The sequence below is a fragment of the Salmo trutta genome, chromosome 13, assembly GCF_901001165.1.
Source record: "Salmo trutta chromosome 13, fSalTru1.1, whole genome shotgun sequence".
NCBI lineage: Eukaryota > Metazoa > Chordata > Actinopteri > Salmoniformes > Salmonidae > Salmo > Salmo trutta.
In genome coordinates, this window is record NC_042969.1 from 34733005 (window position 1) to 34752230 (window position 19226).

A 19226-nucleotide genomic window follows, 5' to 3' on the forward strand; every position below is an offset into this window, starting at 1 on the left:
CGGAGGGCCTGTTGTCCGGACCTCTGGCAGTCTCAATGGGGGTGCCACAGGGTTCAATCTTCGGGCCGACTCTTTTCTTTGTATATATCAATGATGCCGCTCTTGCTGCTGGTGATTCTCTGATCCACCTCTACGCAGACGACACCATTCTGTATACCTCTAGCCCTTCTTTGAACACTGTGTTAACTAACCTCCAGACGAGCTTCAATGCCATACAACTCTCCTTCCGTGGCCTCGAACTGCTCTTAAATGCAAGTAAAACTAAATGCATGCTCTTCAACCGCTCACTGCCCACACCCGCCCACCCGTCCAGCGTCACTACTCTGGACGTTCTGACGGCTCTGACAGTTCTGACTGAATATGTGGACAACTACAAATACCTAGGTATCTGGTTAGACTGTAAACTCTCCTTCCAGACTCACATGAAGCATCTCCAATCCAAAATTAAATCTAGAATCGGCTTCCTATATCGCAACAAAGCATCCTTCACTCATGCTGCCAAACATACCCTCGTAAAACTGACTATCCTACCTATCCTTGACTTCGGCGATGTCATTTACAAAATAGCCTCCAACACTCTACTCAGCAAATTGGATGCAGTCTATCACAGTGCCATCCGTTTTGTCACCAAAGCCCCATATACTACCCACCACTGCGACCTGTATGCTCTCGTTGGATGGCCCTCGCTTCATATTCGTTGCCAAACCCACTGGCTCCAGGACATCTATAAGTCTTTGCTAGGTAAAGCCCCGCCTTATCTCAGCTCACTGTTTGTGTCGCACTGCTTTGCTTTATCTTGGCCAGGTCGCAGTTGTAAATGAGAACTTGTTCTCAACTAGCCTACCTGGTTAAATAAAAGTGAAATAAAATAAACAAAACCTAACTCCTAACCTTAACCATAACTTTAACATTAACCCTAACCTTAACCCTAACCCCTAACCTAGGCTCGCCCAGGTGGAACGCCAGGTGGTGCCCCTAGAGGGGGGCACCCGCTTTTTCCCCAGGGCGCTCGAGGGCGCCAAGCTCCCCAGCATTGTGCACTCCTGCCACCATCATTACGCACACTTGCCTTCCCCCCATCACACGCATCAGCGATTATTGGACTCAATCACCTCTGTCATTACCTTCCCTATATATGTCTGGTTCCCCGCTCTGTTCCCTGCTTCAGGATTAATTGTTGTTTGTCTTTGTCTACCCGTGTGTTGAAGATGTTCTTGTCCTGTTACCTGTCTGTTCCTCATTAAATGTTCAACTCCCATACCAGCTTCTCATCTCTGGCGTCAGTCATTACAGCATCTGGAAGTGTGATCTCAGTAAGGCTTTGTTGAGTGCACTGAGGGCCATGCATATTCATAGTTTATCAGGTTTTTCAATGACAACCATGTTGTTAATCCAGGGTGAAGGCTCTGTGACTTTCGTGATAATATCTGCATTGTCCATTGAATGTATCGCCTTTGTGATCCTTCCCTTCAGGTACCAGTCTTGATAGCTGCTGCACAGGCCGGGCTGCATTGTCTACTTCTAGGTGTGGCTCTCCAGGAAGGCAGCCAAGCCCATCCAACACATCCTTGTACTTGGAGACGATCTCCTCAGTTGTCATGATGACCTCAGTAGATGTTGTGCTTGCGGTGTTGACATTTTTCCATCATGATCTGTTTTGAGATTGCATTCTCCTGTTGTCTTTATCGGTGTGCCGTCACATAGCTTGAGTGGAGCTTCGCTGGGTAGGAGAACTGGATTGCCTCTTGGGTGACTTGCTGTAGATCCCCATAGCTTATGACATTCACTGTTGATCCTGTGTCTAGTTGACATTTAGTTGTATGGCTGGGGTCATATGTCAATGGCTCATCACTGAGTGGAGCTAGCTTAAGTTTAATGAACCATTTTTTGTCTTGCTTTCCACAAAATTAACATTGCATCTGTTGTTTGGTCATTTGACTCATTATCTTCCTCTACTAGATTGAGTTGAGGTTTGTGTTGGGATGGTTTACAAACTTTGGCAAAGTGGTTTTGTTTGCAACATGCTTTACAGGTGACACCGCATGCTGGGCGTTTGGCTTTGGCATGTACTGAACCACAGTAATGACAGAGTCAGTCATTTGGCATTCTATGTTTGTTATTATCCCCTGTAAACTGTCTGTTTACTACAATATGTTTGGCGTTTTGATTCTGAACGTCACTCACGGGAGGTATAATGTACAGTCTCTGGTTCACCCCCATATATTTTTCTGATTTGCCTTTGTCCTTGTTCACTTGAACGACTCAGCAATAGCTTTGTTCAGTGTGAGGTCCGGTTTTCTGAGAATGCGCGCTCTTGCAGCTATATTTTTAGTGCCTTTGACAAGCCTGTCTAGTTCCTCTCGCAATGCGCCAAATTCATGTGTCTGCTAGCTTTCTCAGATTTGCAATGTACTGCTCTGTTGTTTCAAATTGAGTTTGTTGACAAATATTAAACACATACCTCTCATAGATCATGTTCCTGGATGGCTCAAAGTGTTTCTGAAGAGCCTCTATAACTTTTACCGGGTCAGTACTCTCTGCTTCAGGCAAGATGGAGCCGACAGAGATGGTCGCCTCGCTTCTAGTCCTTAGGAAACTATACAGTATTTATTTATTTTTATGTATTATTTCTTACATTTTTAGCCCAGAAAATCTTAGGTGTTTTTACATACTGCCGGGAAGATCAATTGGATATCAGAGCAACGTCAACTTACCAACATTATGACCAGAAATATGACTTTCCGGAACAGGATCATTTGTTCGCACCACCACACAGGACATTGGATCTAATCCCAGAGGCCGACCCAAAACAACATCACCGCAAAAGAGGTAGATGGAGCCGCCTCCTGGTCAGACTTTAAAGGCGTGCACACCCCCCACTGCTTCCGAGTATATTACTCGCCAATGTCCAGTCTCTAGACAACAAGGTAGACACCATTCTGTGTACTTCTGGCCCTTCGTTGGACACAGTTAACTAACCTCCAGATGAGCTTCAATGCCATACAACTCTCCTTCCGTGGCCTCCAATTGCTCTTAAATGCAAGTAAAACTAAATGCATGCTCTTCAACCGATCGCTGCCCGCACCTGCCCGCCCGTCCAGCATCACTACTCTGGACGGTTCTGACTTAGAATATGTGGACAACTACAAATATCTAGGTGTCTGGTTAGACTGTAAACTCTCCTTCCAGACTCACATTAAACATCTCCAATCCAAAATTAAATCTAGAATCGGCTTTCTATTTCGCAACAAACCATCCTTCACTCATGCTGCCAAACTGATCATAAAACTGATCATCCTACCAATCCTCAACTTCGCCGATGACATTTACAAATAGCCTCCAACACTCTACTCAGCAAATTGGATGCAGTCTATCACAGTGCCATCCGTTTTGTCACTAAAGCCCCATATACTACCCACCACTGCGACCTGTATGCTCTCATTGGCTGGCCCTTGCTTCATACTCGTCGCCAAACCCACTGGCTCCAGGTCATCTACAAGTCTCTGCTAGGTAAAGCCCCATCTTATCTCAGCTCACTGGTCACCATAGCAGCACCCAGCCGTAGCACGTGCTCCAGCAGGTATATTTCACTGGTCACCCCCAAAGCCAATTCCTCCTTCGGCCGCCTCTCCTTCCAGTTCTCTGCTGCCAATGACTGGAACGAACTGCAAAAATCTCTGAATCTGGAGACTCTTACCTCACTCACTAGCTTTAAGCACCAGCTGTCAGAGCAGCTCACAGATCACTGCACCTGTACATATCCCATCCAATCTACCTCATCTCCATACTGTATTTATTTATTTATTTATCTTGCTCCTTTGCACCCCAGTATCTCAACTTCCACATTCATCCTTTGCACATCCTACCATTCCAGTGTTTAATTGCTAAATTGTAATTACTTTGCGACCATGGCCTATTTATTGCCTTACCTCTCTTATCTTACCTCATTAGCACGTGCTGTATATAGATTTTCCTACTGTATTATTGATTGTATGTTTGTTTATTCCATGTGTAACTCTGTGTTGTTGTTTGTGTCGCACTGCTTTGCTTTATCTTGGCCAGGTCGCAGTTGTAAATGAGAACTTGTTCTCAACTAGCCTACCTGGTTAAATAAAAGTGAAATAAAATAAACAAAACCTAACTCCTAACCTTAACCATAACTTTAACATTAACCCTAACCTTAACCCTAACCCCTAACCTAACAAAACATATCATACTAAAGCAGTCGAACATAATATATCATTCTAAAGCAGTCGAATGTAATATTTTATACTTAACGGGTCAAAGCAAACTGGTGCGATCAAGCGGTAAGATACTATATGTCCTACAATTCAGATTATACTGTACGGCCACGATTACATTGGTAGACCAATGTAATGTAACTTAACGTAAAGTAACATACTGTAACATAGTAAATGGAGTGGCATGATTTTTGAAAAATATAATATTTATTGCTCTGAGACCAGGTTGCAAAGAAAGAAAAAATTGCTTTTTAGCAAAGAGCAATTTCTCAAGCAGAATTTTGCTTGGACTTTCTGGGAGTGGTTTGAGTGGGTGTAAAATTGAAAATTAGCTGTTACTGGCAGAGAGGTTGGGAATTCTCTTTCTTATTGGTCTATTAACTAATTTACCCCATGGTGATGTCACCATGGAATGCCAAAACTCCTCCCACCAAAACAGGCAGACGTTTTCAAACAGCTCTTTCACTTAGAGGGCATTATCATCATTTTCACAATTTGACAGCATTATTCCAACCTCATAGTGTGGAAACATATCTAAAAAAAACAAACACAGGAAATCTAGTGTTTTACTGCACTGGGCCTTTAAAGACAAGATAAAGTGCTAAAACAAATAGCATCTAATGAGTAAAGCATCTAATGGCTTCCCTGTGGCTCAGTTGGTAGAGCATGTTGTTTGCAATGCCAGCATGGTGTGTGCAACGCCAGGGTTGTGGGTTCGATTCCCATGGGGGGCCAGTACAACAACAAACTCTTTTTTTTAAAATGTGTTGAATGAAATGTATGCATGCACTACTGTAAGTTGCTCTGGCTAAGAGCGTCTGCTAAATTACGTAAATGTAAACACAATACAATGTTACTAGACAAAAACATTATAAACATCACCTTTGCTCACGGTCCTGCCAAAGTACAGGTGTGTGACTGGAGTCTCTTCTCTGAACAAGGGCTTGAACTCAATGTCATTAAACAGGAAGAAGTACATAATGATGTTGACCTGAGGGGAGCTTTTATTTATCTTTTTCAGAAGTGGGGTTACAGGTACAAAAACAATCAAATAAATGCATATAAAGATAACCTCCGACCCATGACCCCCCCCCCCCCCCCACGTGTTCCCATCAACCCACCCACATCCTCCCTCCCCACCCAGAAACCATGCTATTTCAGTAGTTGGGTCTCCAAAGGGACTCCAAAGGGACTCCATAGCTGACCTAAATTGTAAATATAGAAAGAAGGAGTTGCCTGGTAATGTGTATGTATCTATCAAATCTTGGAATGTTCTCAAGCCATTACTGTCCATGATAGCGGTAAGGGGTAAGGGTATGGATTCAACATTTAGACCATTGGGGGTAGGCAAAAGGCCGCTCCAGATTCCAAGGCGTTATTGTGTAATATTGTAGTGTGGGCATGCCATTTTGATTCCCAGTTACATTGTTTTTCCATTTTGAGCCGAATATAAATGGTGTGATCAATAATAGGATCAAAGCGTAGTTTACATTGTTTAAGGGATATGTCAGTGGAGACCATCTCTTCCAGGGCAATTGGAGACAGCATATTTCACTCTATACTCAGCCAGGGGACAGAATAATCATGTCTAAACCAATTAAGGATGGGGCGAAATAGTAGAACCTGGAAATACAATTTAAAGTTTGGTATGGATAGTCTTCCCAGGTCTTTCTCTCTTTGTAAATGTATTCATTTTATCTGGGATCGTTTTCATATACATTTTTAAAGTGCACTATGGATTTGATCACACTAGCTAAAGGGGGAGACATGAGAAACATTGAACTACAGAAATTCAGCCCTGACAATACATTTATTTTGACAATAGATATTCTGCCAGTTAATGCAACTGGGATATTACTCCATCTACTGAGGTCGGATTGAATTGATTTCAGCATTTCTGGCAATGATTTTATCTAAAGAAGGAAATATCTCTACTCCCAAATATTAAAAATGGGAAATGATTGTGGATTCCATAAGTAGAGATGGAGTCCTCCATCGGGGTCCTGAGAGGCAGTAGGGCTGATTTGGTTCGAATTAACTTTATAACTTGAGATGAAGCTGAGTTTATCTATGATCGTTTGGGAGCGACAGAGATACATTGTCGTATCTGTAGTAAAATATAATCTGCGTATAAGGAGATGAAGTGATCAGTAGATTTGAGAGAAATTGGTGTTATTTCCTTCGATTGACGAATTGCCTGTGCCAGAGATTCCATGGATAATAATAACAGCAGCCTTATGCAAGTCAACAATTCTTAATCTTAGGTCTTTTGAGGTCTCTTTTGTTCGAGGCATGGTTCTCATCAGGCAATGCTTCTTGTGAATAGCAAACTGAAATGTTGTGTGGTTTTTTTTATAGGGCAGGGCAGCTCTAACCAACAACTCCAATCTCGTCTCATTGATTGGACTCCAGGTTCGCTGACTCCAATTAGCTTTCGGAGAAGTCATAAGCTTTTTCATACTTTTTCCAACCTACACTGTAAATGTTTAAGAAAAATACAATAATTTGTGTGTTATTAATTTAAGCACACTATGTCTGTCTATTGTTGTGAGTTAGATGAAGATCAGATCAAATTTGATGACCAATTTATGCAGAAATCCAGGTCATTCCAAAGGGTTCACATACTTTTTCTTTACACTGTATATAACATGTAATATTGGGATACAAACTTCAAATTGAATACATGGTATCTGACATGGGACAGTTGTCTTCTTTTTTTAAGCCCTTAACTATGTGCGTCAGGTATAATCTGTCGTTCTGCCCCTGAACAAGGCACTGTTCCTAGGCCGTCATTGAAAATAAGAATTTGTTCTTAACTGACTTGCCTAGTTAAATAAAGGTTAAAAAATAGTTTTTTTTTCAAAGTAGATTTGTTTTAGACTATCAAGAAACACTCTGTGTGACCCTGATTTAGTTAACTGCAGTTAAAGGTTAATCATATTAATGAAATGCCAATATGTTCCAATACAGACCAGAGATATTACCCTTCTAGACTATCAAAAGCATTTTCTGCATCAAAAGATAATACAGCCCAAGGAACAGTTGCTTCTAATGAAGCATCTAAGATACAGATTCAGGATCTTACTTTGATCACTCTTTTGTTGCTGAGTATTTTCCCGCACAGCAGGAAATACAAACTTGTGGTGTATTCAATGTTTAAAAAGGCTTCTAAAGTTTGTAATTTACACTTTAAAATGTCAGACTTGATTTACCCTAACAAAAAATGTATCAACCCCTACAAAAAATGTCCATTAATTATAATTCACATAATAATTCACATTTCCTGTTATAAAACTGGCTTAAATTAAGATCCTACATCTGTATGTAATAGTCGACAGAGGTTATCTAAGGATAAATGCCTTTTAACAAACCCGCTTTGGTCCATGTGGATCAATTTGGGTAAGTAGGTCTCCGGACAGGATGACAACATTTTGGAAAACTGTTTAATATCTGTGTTTATCAAAGATAGGGGGCGATAGTGAGAACACTGGGTGGCATCCTTACCTTTTTTATACAAGCTAAATTAGTGCTGTGTTCACATTTCCCCCAAACGAACCCTTGTGAACAGCTATTTGAATCATGTTGAGCAGTAATGGACCTAATTGATTCCAAAGTTTTAAATGGACTTCATGAGGAGTACTATCCCATGCAGGTGATTTGAATGGGCTTCCTCTGTTGAGTGAAGATTAGTTCTTAATTATTTTAGAAAGGACTTAATCTGGCTAGGTGTGGATTTACAATCAGAGGTGTACAGTTTCTTTATAGAAGCGGGAGAATCTTTGATTGATTAATTTGGGTTCTGATTGCAATTCCCCTGTTTCAGATTCAATAGATGCTATATCAGCTAATTGATCATTACTGAGTAGCTTGTTGGTCAGTAAACTACTGGGACGGTTACCATGGAAGTAATGGTTGAATCTTACTCGATTGATGGCACATTCTGCTCTCCGTCTTATCAGTAAATTAAGTTCTGTCTTGACTTTGGAAAGAGTAAAAGCTACCTAGTCTGAAAAGAGTGTTTGTTGAGAACGCTCAAACACAGTTAACAATATCTTCTTTAATTGTGATTTATTAAACGCCGATGTAAATGCAGTTGCATTCTTTTGGTGGCATCCCATAGAATCCAGGGGTCATCAACCTCATTTGTATTGATCATTTTATTGAAATAAGGACATTTTTACAGAAAGATTTTACCTCTACTTTCAGTTTTATTTGTTTCTTTATTGCCTTTCATGTGAAGCGTTTTGTATTGTTACCTTGTAGGAAATGTGCCATATAAATAGTGCCCATTTCCCAGCACAGATTAGGCCTAGTCCAGGACTAAAATGACCTGCTCTTAATCCAAGACTATGGGCTTAATCTGTGTCTGGGAAACAAGCCCATGAAGTTTGATTGATTGATTGAATGACCTTGAGTGAGTGTCTGACCAGGGCATCCCAGCTGTTCCTCTTGATGGAGTGGAGGAGGGTCTAACCAGGGCATCCCAGCTGCTCTTCTTGATGTTAAGACACTAGACAGCTGTGAAAGCTAACTGTCTAACTGTCTCTATGTTAGGACACTAGACAACTGTGAAAATTAACTGTCTAACTGTCTCTGTGTTAGGACACTAGACAGCTGTGGAAGCTAACTGTCTAACTGTCTCTGTGTTAGGACACTAGACAACTGTGAAAATTAACTGTCTAACTGTCTCTGTGTTAGGACACTAGACAGCTGTGGAAGCTAACTGTCTAACTGTCTCAGTGTTACGACACTAGACAGCTGTGAAAGCTAACTGTCTAACTGTTTCTGTGTTAGGACACTGGACAGCTGTGAAAGCTAACTGTCTAACTGTCTCTGTGTTAGGCCACTAGACAGCTGTGAAAGCTAACTGTCTAAATGTTAGGACACTAGACAGCTGTGAAAGCTAACTGTCTAACTGTCTCTATGTTAGGACATTAGACAACTATGAAAACGAACTGTCTAACTGTCTCTATGTTAGGACACTGGACAGCTGTGAAAGCTAACTGTCTAACCGTCACACGGACCACCACTTGTCTTGGTGTGTGTACGCACCCGCATGTGCCTGCCTGTCTGTGTTTATGTTTGTGTGACCCAGTGCGGTGTAATTCCCTGGCTGTGACGTAGGGTGTAATTCCCTGGATGTGACGTAGGGTTTAATTCCCTGGCTGTGACATAGGGTGTAATTCCCTGGATGTGACGTAAGGTATAATTCCCTGGCTGTAACGTAGGGTATAATTCCCTGGCTGTGACGTAGGGTATAATTCCCTGGCTGTAACGTAGGGTATAATTCCCTGGCTGTGACATAGGGTGTAATTCCCTGGCTGTGACGTAGGGTGCAATTCCCTGGATGTGACGTAGGGTATAATTCCCTGGCTGTAACGTAGGGTATAATTCCCTGGCTGTAACGTAGGGTATAATTCCCTGGCTGTAACGTAGGGTATAATTCCCTGGCTGTAACGTAGGGTATAATTCCCTGGATGTAACGTAGGGTATAATTCCCTGGATGTGACGTAGGGTGTAATTCCCTGGCTGTGAGGTAGGGTGCAATTTCCTGGATGTGATGTAGGGTATAATTCCCTGGATGTAACGTAGGGTATAATTCCCTGGCTGTGACGTAGGGTATATTTCCCTGGCTGTAATGTAGGGTATAATTCCCTGGCTGTGACGTAGGGTGTAATTCCCTGGCTGTGACGTAGGGTGCAATTCCCTGGATGTGACGTAGGGTGTAATTCCCTGGCTGTAACGTAGGGTATAATTCCCTGGCTGTAACGTAGGGTATAATTCCCTGGCTGTAAGGTAGGGTATAATTCCCTGGCTGTAACGTAGGGTATAATTCCCTGAATGTGACGTAGGGTGTAATTCCCTGGCTGTGACGTAGGGTGTAATTCCCTGGCTGTGACGTAGGGTGCAATTCCCTGGATGTGACGTAGGGTATAATTCCCTGGCTGTAACGTAGGGTATAATTCCCTGGCTGTAACGTAGGGTATAATTCCCTGGCTGTGACGTAGGGTGCAATTCCCTGGATGTGACGTAGGGTATAATTCCCTGGCTGTGATGTAGTGTCACGTCGTATAATGATCGGAGACAGGCGCAGGAATACGTAATAGGGGGTTTTATTATTCCACCCAGAAAGACAACATGTCATGAAAAAGGCATGGGGACAAAGCCCAAAACAAACATGTATATAAAATACACAGGAATGTAACCCAAACAAAAGAGCAGGTGTAAACCTCTAATAATTACACAGGAGACCTACACGAGACCCGTAATAACACTACATGGGACGAGACCCGAAATAACAAGTGAACAATATACGTAGCACGAAAGCCGAAACAACAAAGCACAAGTACTCACAAGACCAACGGACATGGAACAAAAACCGACAAGGACAATGGGGAACAGAGGGCACATATATACAATTACTAATCAGGGGAAATAGAAACCAGGTGTGTGTAATGAGACAAGACAGTCCGGGGCTGGTGGTATTGAACCAGTTCAGTGACACCTATAAGGCCGGTGACGTAGACCTCCGGAACTGGTGCACAGAATGAGCAGCAGTACCGGGGGGATCCGTGACAGTACAGGGGCCTCAGTCTGGCTCAGATACCAAGGTGCCAGGGCCGGCTGATACCCCAACACGCACTGGAAAGGAGTGAGGTTAGTGGAGGAGTGGTGGAGGGAGTTCTGCGCTTACTCAGCCCAAGGAAGAAAATACACCCACTCCCCTGGCCGGTCCTGACAGTAACACCTCAGGAACCTGCCCACTTCCTGATTGATCCTCTCCACCTGCCCATTAGCTTGAGGATGGTACCCGGAGGTGAGACTGACCATAACCCAGAGGCGTTCCATGAATGCTTTCCATACGTGTGAGGTGAACTGAGGACCACGATCTGACACAATGTCCTCTGGGATCCCGTAGTGCTGGAAGACATGCGTAAAAAGTGCCTCCGCAGTTTGCATGGCCGACGGGAGCCCAGGCAGAGGAAGGAGGCGACAAGCTTTGGAACACCTGTCCACAACAACGAGAACGGTGGTGTTCCCCTGGGAGAGGGGAAGGTCAGTGACAAAGTCCACCGAGAGGTGAGACCAGGGTCGTTGTGGAACCGGCAGGGGAAGGAGCTTTCCATAAGGGAGGTGTCTGGGTGTCTTTGACTGAGCACAGATGGAGCAGGAAGAGACCTGGGCGTCCCTAGCCAAGGTGGGCCACCAGTACTTCTCAGACAGGCATGCGATGGTACAGCTTATACCAGGATGACCCGACACAGGTGCCGTGTGTGCCCAGGTAAGGAGGCGGTCCCGCACACCCTTGGACACATAGGCGCGGTTCTCCGGGCACTGTGCAGGTGCGGGTTCCATGCGCAGGGCCTGCCGTATGTCGGTGTCCACGTCCCACATCACTGGCGCGATGATGCAGAACGAAGGGATGATGGGGGTCTCCTCTCCCTGCCTCTCCTCTGCGTCATAGAGGAAAAACAGGGCATCCGCCTTCACATTCTTTGAGCCTGGCCTATGGGAAAGCGTGCACTGCCCCGACTCCTACTTTGGAGGCATCGACCTTGACGATAAAGGGGAGTGAGGGGTCGGGATATGCCAGCACGGGAGCAATGGTGAAGCGTGCCTTCAGTGTCTCGAATGCCCTCTCCACCTCCACCGTCCAACGAAGCCGCTGGGGACCTCCTCTCAGCAGGGAGGTAAGAGGTGCGACCACCACGCTGAAGCCCCGGATGATCCTCCGGAAATAGTTGGTGAACACCAGGAATCGCTGGATTGCTTTCATGGAGTTGGGGATGGGCCATGACCTGACTGATGCGTTGCTCCTCCATTTCCATTCCCTCCGTGGATATGAGGTAGCCCAAGAAGGACACGGACCGGTGGAAAGGCAAACATTTCTCTTGTTTGACATATAGATCATGCTCCAACAGTCTTCCCAGCACAAGACCTGACTAATGAGACATGCTGGATGCGATCAGCAGAATAGACCAAAATGTTGTCTACCTAAACCACTACGCCCCATCCCAGCATGTCTCGAAACACTTCGTTAATAAAGGCCTGGAAGACTGAAGGAGCATTAGACAGGCCAAAAGGCATTACGAAGTACTCGTAATGGCCCGTGGTCGTGGAAAAGGCCGTTTTCCATTCGTCGCCTGCACGAATGCACACCAGATTGTAGGCGCTCCTCAAGTTCAGTTTTGTGAAGTATTGCACCCCGTGCATTTGTTCGATTATGGTTGGGTGAGAGGTAAAGGATAGCTGAACTTAACTGTGGCTTTATGCAGTGTTCGATAATCAATGCAGGGGCGCAGTCCCACATCTTTCTTCTTAACAAAAAAGAAGCTTGAAGAGAATGGTGATGTAGAGGGGCAGATAAAACCCTGCTGGAGGCTGTCCTGTATGTAGATCTGACCTCAGTCTCTGCATAGAAGAGAGGATAGACTGTCACATGGGATGACGCTGGAGAGACGAAGCAGGTAAGGGGGGTCAAACATTTAATAAAGAACGGGCATGGAACGAGACAAGAACAGTGTCAGCAAACAGGTAACACAAACAAAAGACAATCAATGCAGAAGCGGGGAACAGAGCTGGGGAACTGACAAATATAGGGGAGGTAATTAACAGATGATAAGTGAGTCCAGGTGAGTCCAATATCGCTGAAGCGTGTGACGAGGGAAGGCAGGTGTGATTAATTGATGGCACGAGTGCGTGATGCAGGGCAGCCTAGCGCCCTCAAGCGCCTGGGGAGGGAAGAGCGAGAGCAGACGTGACATAGACTTGTCCTCTCAGGAAGGCTGCGTCAGACAGCAGGTCAATGGCACAGGCCCAGGGGTGATGAGGAGCCAGGTGTGCAGCCTGGGTCTTAGAGAAGATCCTGGTATTCCTCCAGTAAATCCACTTGAGGGGCGTGGTCCGGACGTTCCATCGTAGTGGTGTTGACAGACACCGCTAGACACATTGTCACGGATCCCCCCCAGTACTGCTGCTCATTCTGTTCACCAGTTCCAGAGGTCTACGTCACAGGCTTTCTAGGATTCACAGAACGGGATTCATTATCATCAACCCGACTGTCGTGTCTGATTACACACACCTGGTTCCCATTTCCCCTGATTAGTATGTTATAAACTCTGCAAAAAAAGAAACATCCTCTCACTGTCAACTGTGTTTATTTTAGGCAAACTTAACATGTGTAAATATTTGTATGAACATAAGATTCAACAACTGAGACATAAACTGAACAAGTACCACAGACATGTGACTAACAGAAATGGAATAATGTGTCCCTGAACAAAGGGGGGGGGTCAAAATCAAAAGTAACAGTCAGTATCTGGTGTGGCCACCAGCTGCATTAAGTACTGCAGTGATCTCCTCCTCATGGACAGCACCAGATTTTCCAGTTCTTGCTGTGAGATGTTACCCCACTCTTCCACCAAGGCACCTGCAAGTTCCTGGACATTTCTGGATGGAATGGCCCTAGCCCTCACCTTCCGATCCAACAGGTCCCAGGCGTGCTCAATGGGATTGAGATCTGGGCTCTTTGCTGGCCATGGCAGAACACTGACATTCTTGTCTTGCAGGAAATCACGCACAGAACGAGCAGTGTGGCTGGTGGCATTGTCATGCTGAAGGGTCATGTCAGGATGAGCCTGCAGGAAGGGTACCACATGAGGGAGGAGGATGTCTTCCATGTAACTCACAGCGTTGAGATTGCCTGCAATGACAAGAAGCTCAGTCCAATGATGCTGTGACACACCGCCGCAGACCATGATGGACCCTTTACCTCCAAATTGATCCCGCTCCAGAGTACAGGCCTCGGTGTAAAGCTCATTCCTTCGACGATAAACGCGAATCTGACCATCACCCCAGGTGAGACAAAACCGCGGCTTGTCAGTGAAGAGCACTTTTTGCCAGTCCTGTCTGGTCCAGCAACGGTGGGTTTGTGCCCATAGGTGATGTTGTTGCCGGTGATGTCTGGTGAGAACCTGCCTTACAACAGGCCTACTAGCCCTCAGTCCAGCCTCTCTCAGCCTATTGCAGACAGTCTGAGCACTGATGGAGGGATTGTGCTTTCCTGGTGTAACTCGGGCAGTTGTTGTTGCCATCCTGTACCTGTCCCGCAGGTGTGATGTTCGGATGTACCAATCCTGTGCAGGGGTTGTTACACGTGGTACGCCACTGCGAGGACGATAAGCTTTCCGTCCTGTCTCCCTATAGCGCTGTCTTAGGCGTCTCACAGTATGGACATTGCAATTTAATGCCCTGGCCACATTTGCAGTCCTCATGCCTCCTTGCAGCATGCCTAAGACACGTTCACGCAGATGAGCAGGGACCCTGGGAATCTTTCTTTTGGTGTTTTTCAGAGTCAGTAGAAAGGCCTCTTTCGTGTCCTAAGTTTTCATAACTGTGACCTTAATTGCTTACCGTCTGTAAGCTGTTAGTGTCTTAACGACTGTTCCACAGGTGCATGTTCATTCATTGTTTATGGTTCATTGAACAAGCATGGGAAACAGTGTTTAAACCCTTTACAATGAAGATCTGCGAAGTTTGGGGATTTTTTCCGAATTATCTTTCAAAAACAGTGTCCTGAAAAAGGGACGTTTCTTTTTTTGCTGAGTTTTTGTTATGAGCACAATCAATCAAATGTATTTATAAAGCCCTTTTTACATCAGCGGATGTCACACAGTGCTGTACAGAAACCCAGCCTAAAACCCCAAACAGCAAGCAATGCAGATGTAGAAGCACCAGACATAACTGATTTGGGAGTGAGATGTACATTTTCTCATGTAATAATATAATAATAATAACATATGCCATTTAGACTCTGAAGTTTCTTTTTTCTTCAATTTTGAAACCTTTTTTTCTTAAATGGCATTAATCAAATGCATTAAAAGTTCTGTGACAACATTGCAACAGATGTTGTTCATGTGCCATGTTAAGATCAGTGTGTAAACAGAGTCTGAGGGTGGTCCGAGGGTGTATGTGTTGGGGGAGGGGGGGATGACTGGGATGGATTAAATGGGGTTCATCTTGTTAATAACACTTTATTCTAGCTAGCTATTTGTGTAGGTAGCTATCAACGAAACAAAATGATCGAGAAAAAGCAAAATGATCGAGAAAGAGCTATCAATCTGTCAATCCGTATCTTTTTATATAATATTTTTTTATGTTAACTCACTTCTAGGTGTATTAGCCTGCAGAGTTTTAGGGCTGTGCATTTTATTTTATTTTTGAAACTTGCATATAAATATTTTGCAGCCACCACGCAGCCATTTATTTACTCCTCCATTGTAAAAACTGAAAGTGCCACAGCATTTCAAAAAGCGCGAACCATCACATTCAACCATGGAAAGATGACCGGGAATATGGCTGAATATAAACAGTGTAGTTATTCTCTACGCAAGGCAATCAAACAAGCGAAATGTCGGTATAGGGACAAAGTGGAGTCGCAATTCAACGGCTCAGACATGAGACATATGTGGCAGGGTCTACAGGCAATTACAGACTACAAAATAAAACCAGCCACGTCACGGACACCGACGTCTTGCTTCCAGACAAACTAAACACATTCTTTGCCCACTTTGAGGATAATACATTGCCACCAATGCGGCCCGATGCCAAGGACTTGCGGGCCTCCCCTCTCCTACTCCGTGGCCGACATGAGTAAGACATTTAAACACGTTAACCCTCTCAAGGCTCCCGGCCCAGATGGCATCCCTAGCCCGTCCTCAGACATTGCGCATACCAGCTGGCTGGTGTGTTTACGGACATATTCAATCGCTCCCTATCCCAGACTGCTTTCCCCACATTCTTCAAGATGGACACCATTGTTCCTGTACCCCAAAAAAAGCAAAGATAACTGAACTAAATTACTATTGCCCGGTAGCACTCACTTTTGTCATCTTGAAGTGCTTTGAGAGACTAGTCAAGGATCATATCACCTCTACCTTACCTGTTACCCTAGACCCACTACAATTTGCATACAGCCCCAATAGGTCCACAGACATGCAATCGCCATCACACTGCACACTGCCCTATCCCATCTGGACAAGAGGAAAACCTACGTAAGAATGCTGTTTATTGACCAGGAAACAGCATCACGTGCCCTTCTGAGACTGGCCTCTATGCCTGAGTGGCCAGACTGCATTTTGAGTAGAAAGTCACCACGTAACATGTCAGGGATGAAGACCCTGTTCCCTTCAAATATTGTAATATTTGTGTTGTGGAGAAATGACCAGGCAGGAGACAGAAGTACAGTTTGTTTCGTTTAGTCAAAACAACTCGTGCTCTACAGCCCGACCCAATAGTGTGCATGTGCATTTCCTTTTAGGTGTAGTAACATAGCACTGCCGTAATACATTACTGCTTAGTAACAGCATAGAAACTAATATAAACAGATATAGATCACAGATACTACAAATATCAATACATTTTCTGTGGTGAGCTCCTCTTTGTACGTCCAGAAATATTTCTGTGTTTGACTCACAGCCTGTTTGGTTCCAGGCCATCCGTTGTTGATTTGTGTGTACAAAACCTGAAACAGTGGGTCCTGAGAACAGTTTACTTTGATTGAGGTGTTCTGGACAGGAAGTCAGCTACATGTAGTTCTTGGCCTTGTTTGTATTGCACATGGAGTTGGTATCTTTGTAGCCTTAGCAACATTCTCTGCAGTCGCTTGGGTGCTATGAGAAGGGATTTCTTGAAGATCGTCTCAAGCGGTTTGTGGTGGCTATGTATTGTGATAAACTCTCTGCCATGTTGATACTGGTCAAACTTGTCACATGCCAAAAGAATGGAGAGACATTCTTTCTCAATGTGAATATCTTTGTTCTGTCTGAGTCAATGTTCTGGAAGCAAATGCAACAGGTTGTCCTTTCTGTAGAAGGGCTGCGCCCAAACCTGTCTCACTGGCATCACACTGCAGCAGTGTGACTTCCTCATTCAGGTCATAGGCCTGAGCACTTGGTGTTTGATAGTCTCAACTGCTGCATCATGCTATGTTATCCATGTCCAGTGAATGTCCTTGTCAGTCAGTCTTCTGAACGACTCACACTATTCAGATAGGCGGGGCATGAATTTTGCAAGAGAGTTCACAAACCCCAACAGCCTCTGAAGTGACTTGGCATCAGTCGGTGTACACATGTTCTGAATGGCTGTTATTTTCTCTGGGTCAGGGTGAAGGCCCTTTAGTGGTGAAAAGCTGACCCATGTATGTCACACTCGGCAGCTTTAACCAGAGTTTATTTTTGTAGACATCTCTTGCTCTCTGCAGGGGAGCTGTGAGGTTTCTGTCATGATCTGCCATCGCCTTTTCGGGTGTGTCACCACATCCATACAGTAGAATGTCATCGGTGATCATACTCACTCCTTTTAGTCCCTGTAGTGCTTCACACTGTCTGCGCTGGTTTTCTTCAGCTGCTGGCTTGATTCCAAATGGCATTCTCAGCCATCTATATCCACCTACAGGTGTCCAGGAAGTTGTTAGATAGCTGCTCACTTCATCAAGTTTGACTTGCCAATATTTGGCATCGAGTACTGAGAATACCTCTGCGTTGGATATCTCTGGTAGCCGGGTGATGCCTCTAGAGGGGGGGAACTGTCACGGCTGCTCCCGCTCTTCCCCACTGATGCTCGAGGGTGCCAGGCTCCCCAGCATTGCACACTCCTGCCACCATCATTACGCACGCCTGCCTTCCCCCCGTCACAGCGCATCAGCGATTATTGGACTCACGTGGCCTCAATCACCTCTGTCATTACCTTCCTTATATATGTCTGGTTCCCCGCTCTGTTCCCTGCTTCAGCGTTAATTGTCGTTTGTGTTTGTCTACCCATGTGCTCGCGCTGTTCCTGTCCTGTTACCTGTCTATTCCTCATTAATTGTTCAACTCCTGTACCTGCTCCTCATCTCCGGCGTCGGTCCTCACAGAATGCTGAAGCCAGCATACGAAGCATCGGGAGTGATGACGTTTCGGTTGGCGGTGACGTCGTGTCTGGGGCCCGACACCGATGGAACCGGGGGTGCCTAAGCCAGCTCGTCAGGCTGTCACGCCCTAGCTGACTCGAGAGGTTTCTTGCCCCGGTTGGCACGGAAGGCGCCCATCCCACGTCAGGCCTCAGACGGATCGTCAGGTTTTTACGCCCAGCCAGCTCGTCAGGCTGCTACGCCTCCGCCGGATCATCGGGCTCCCACGCCTCAGCGTGATCGACAGGCCTTCATTTCTCTGCTGGATCGTAAGGCTCCTATGCCTCTGCCGGCTCGCCAGGCTCTCACGCCTCTGCCGGTTCGTTGGGGTTTCACGCACAGCCGGCTTGTCCTTTTCCCATGCCTCGGCCAGCTGTCAGGCTCGCCCAGGTGGAACGCCAGGTGGTGCCCCTAGAGGGGGGCACCCGCTTTTTCCCCAGGGCGCTCGAGGGCGCCAAGCTCCCCAGCATTGTGCACTCCTGCCACCATCATTACGCACACTTGCCTTCCCCCCATCACACGCATCAGCGATTATTGGACTCACCTGGACTCAATCACCTCTGTCATTACCTTCCTTATATATGTCTGGTTCCCCGCTCTGTTCCCTGCTTCAGCATTAATTGTTGTTTGTCTTTGTCTACCCGTGTGTTGAAGATGTTCTTGTCCTGTTACCTGTCTGTTCCTCATTAAATGTTCAACTCCCATACCAGCTTCTCATCTCTGGCGTCAGTCATTACAGCATCTGGAAGTGTGATCTCAGTAAGGCTTTGTTGAGTGCACTGAGGGCCATGCATATTCATAGTTTATCAGGTTTTTCAATGACAACCATGTTGTTAATCCAGGGTGAAGGCTCTGTGACTTTCGTGATAATATCTGCATTGTCCATTGAATGTATGGCCTTTGTGATCCTTCCCTTCAGGTACCAGTCTTGATAGCTGCTGCACAGGCCGGGCTGCATTGTCTACTTCTAGGTGTGGCTCTCCAGGAAGGCAGCCAAGCCCATCCAACACATCCTTGTACTTGGAGACGATCTC

The 19226-nt window shown here is 45.3% G+C and overlaps 1 long non-coding RNA gene across 1 annotated transcript; it reads left to right on the plus strand.

Moving 5' to 3' along the window:
* Positions 1–896: 896 nt before the first annotated feature.
* On the plus strand, positions 897–18901 carry LOC115205697 (uncharacterized). Its single transcript, XR_003880662.1, has 2 exons — positions 897–954; positions 18583–18901. It is a non-coding gene; the product is annotated as an uncharacterized LOC115205697 (long non-coding RNA).
* The last annotated feature ends 325 nt before the right edge of the window (positions 18902–19226 follow it).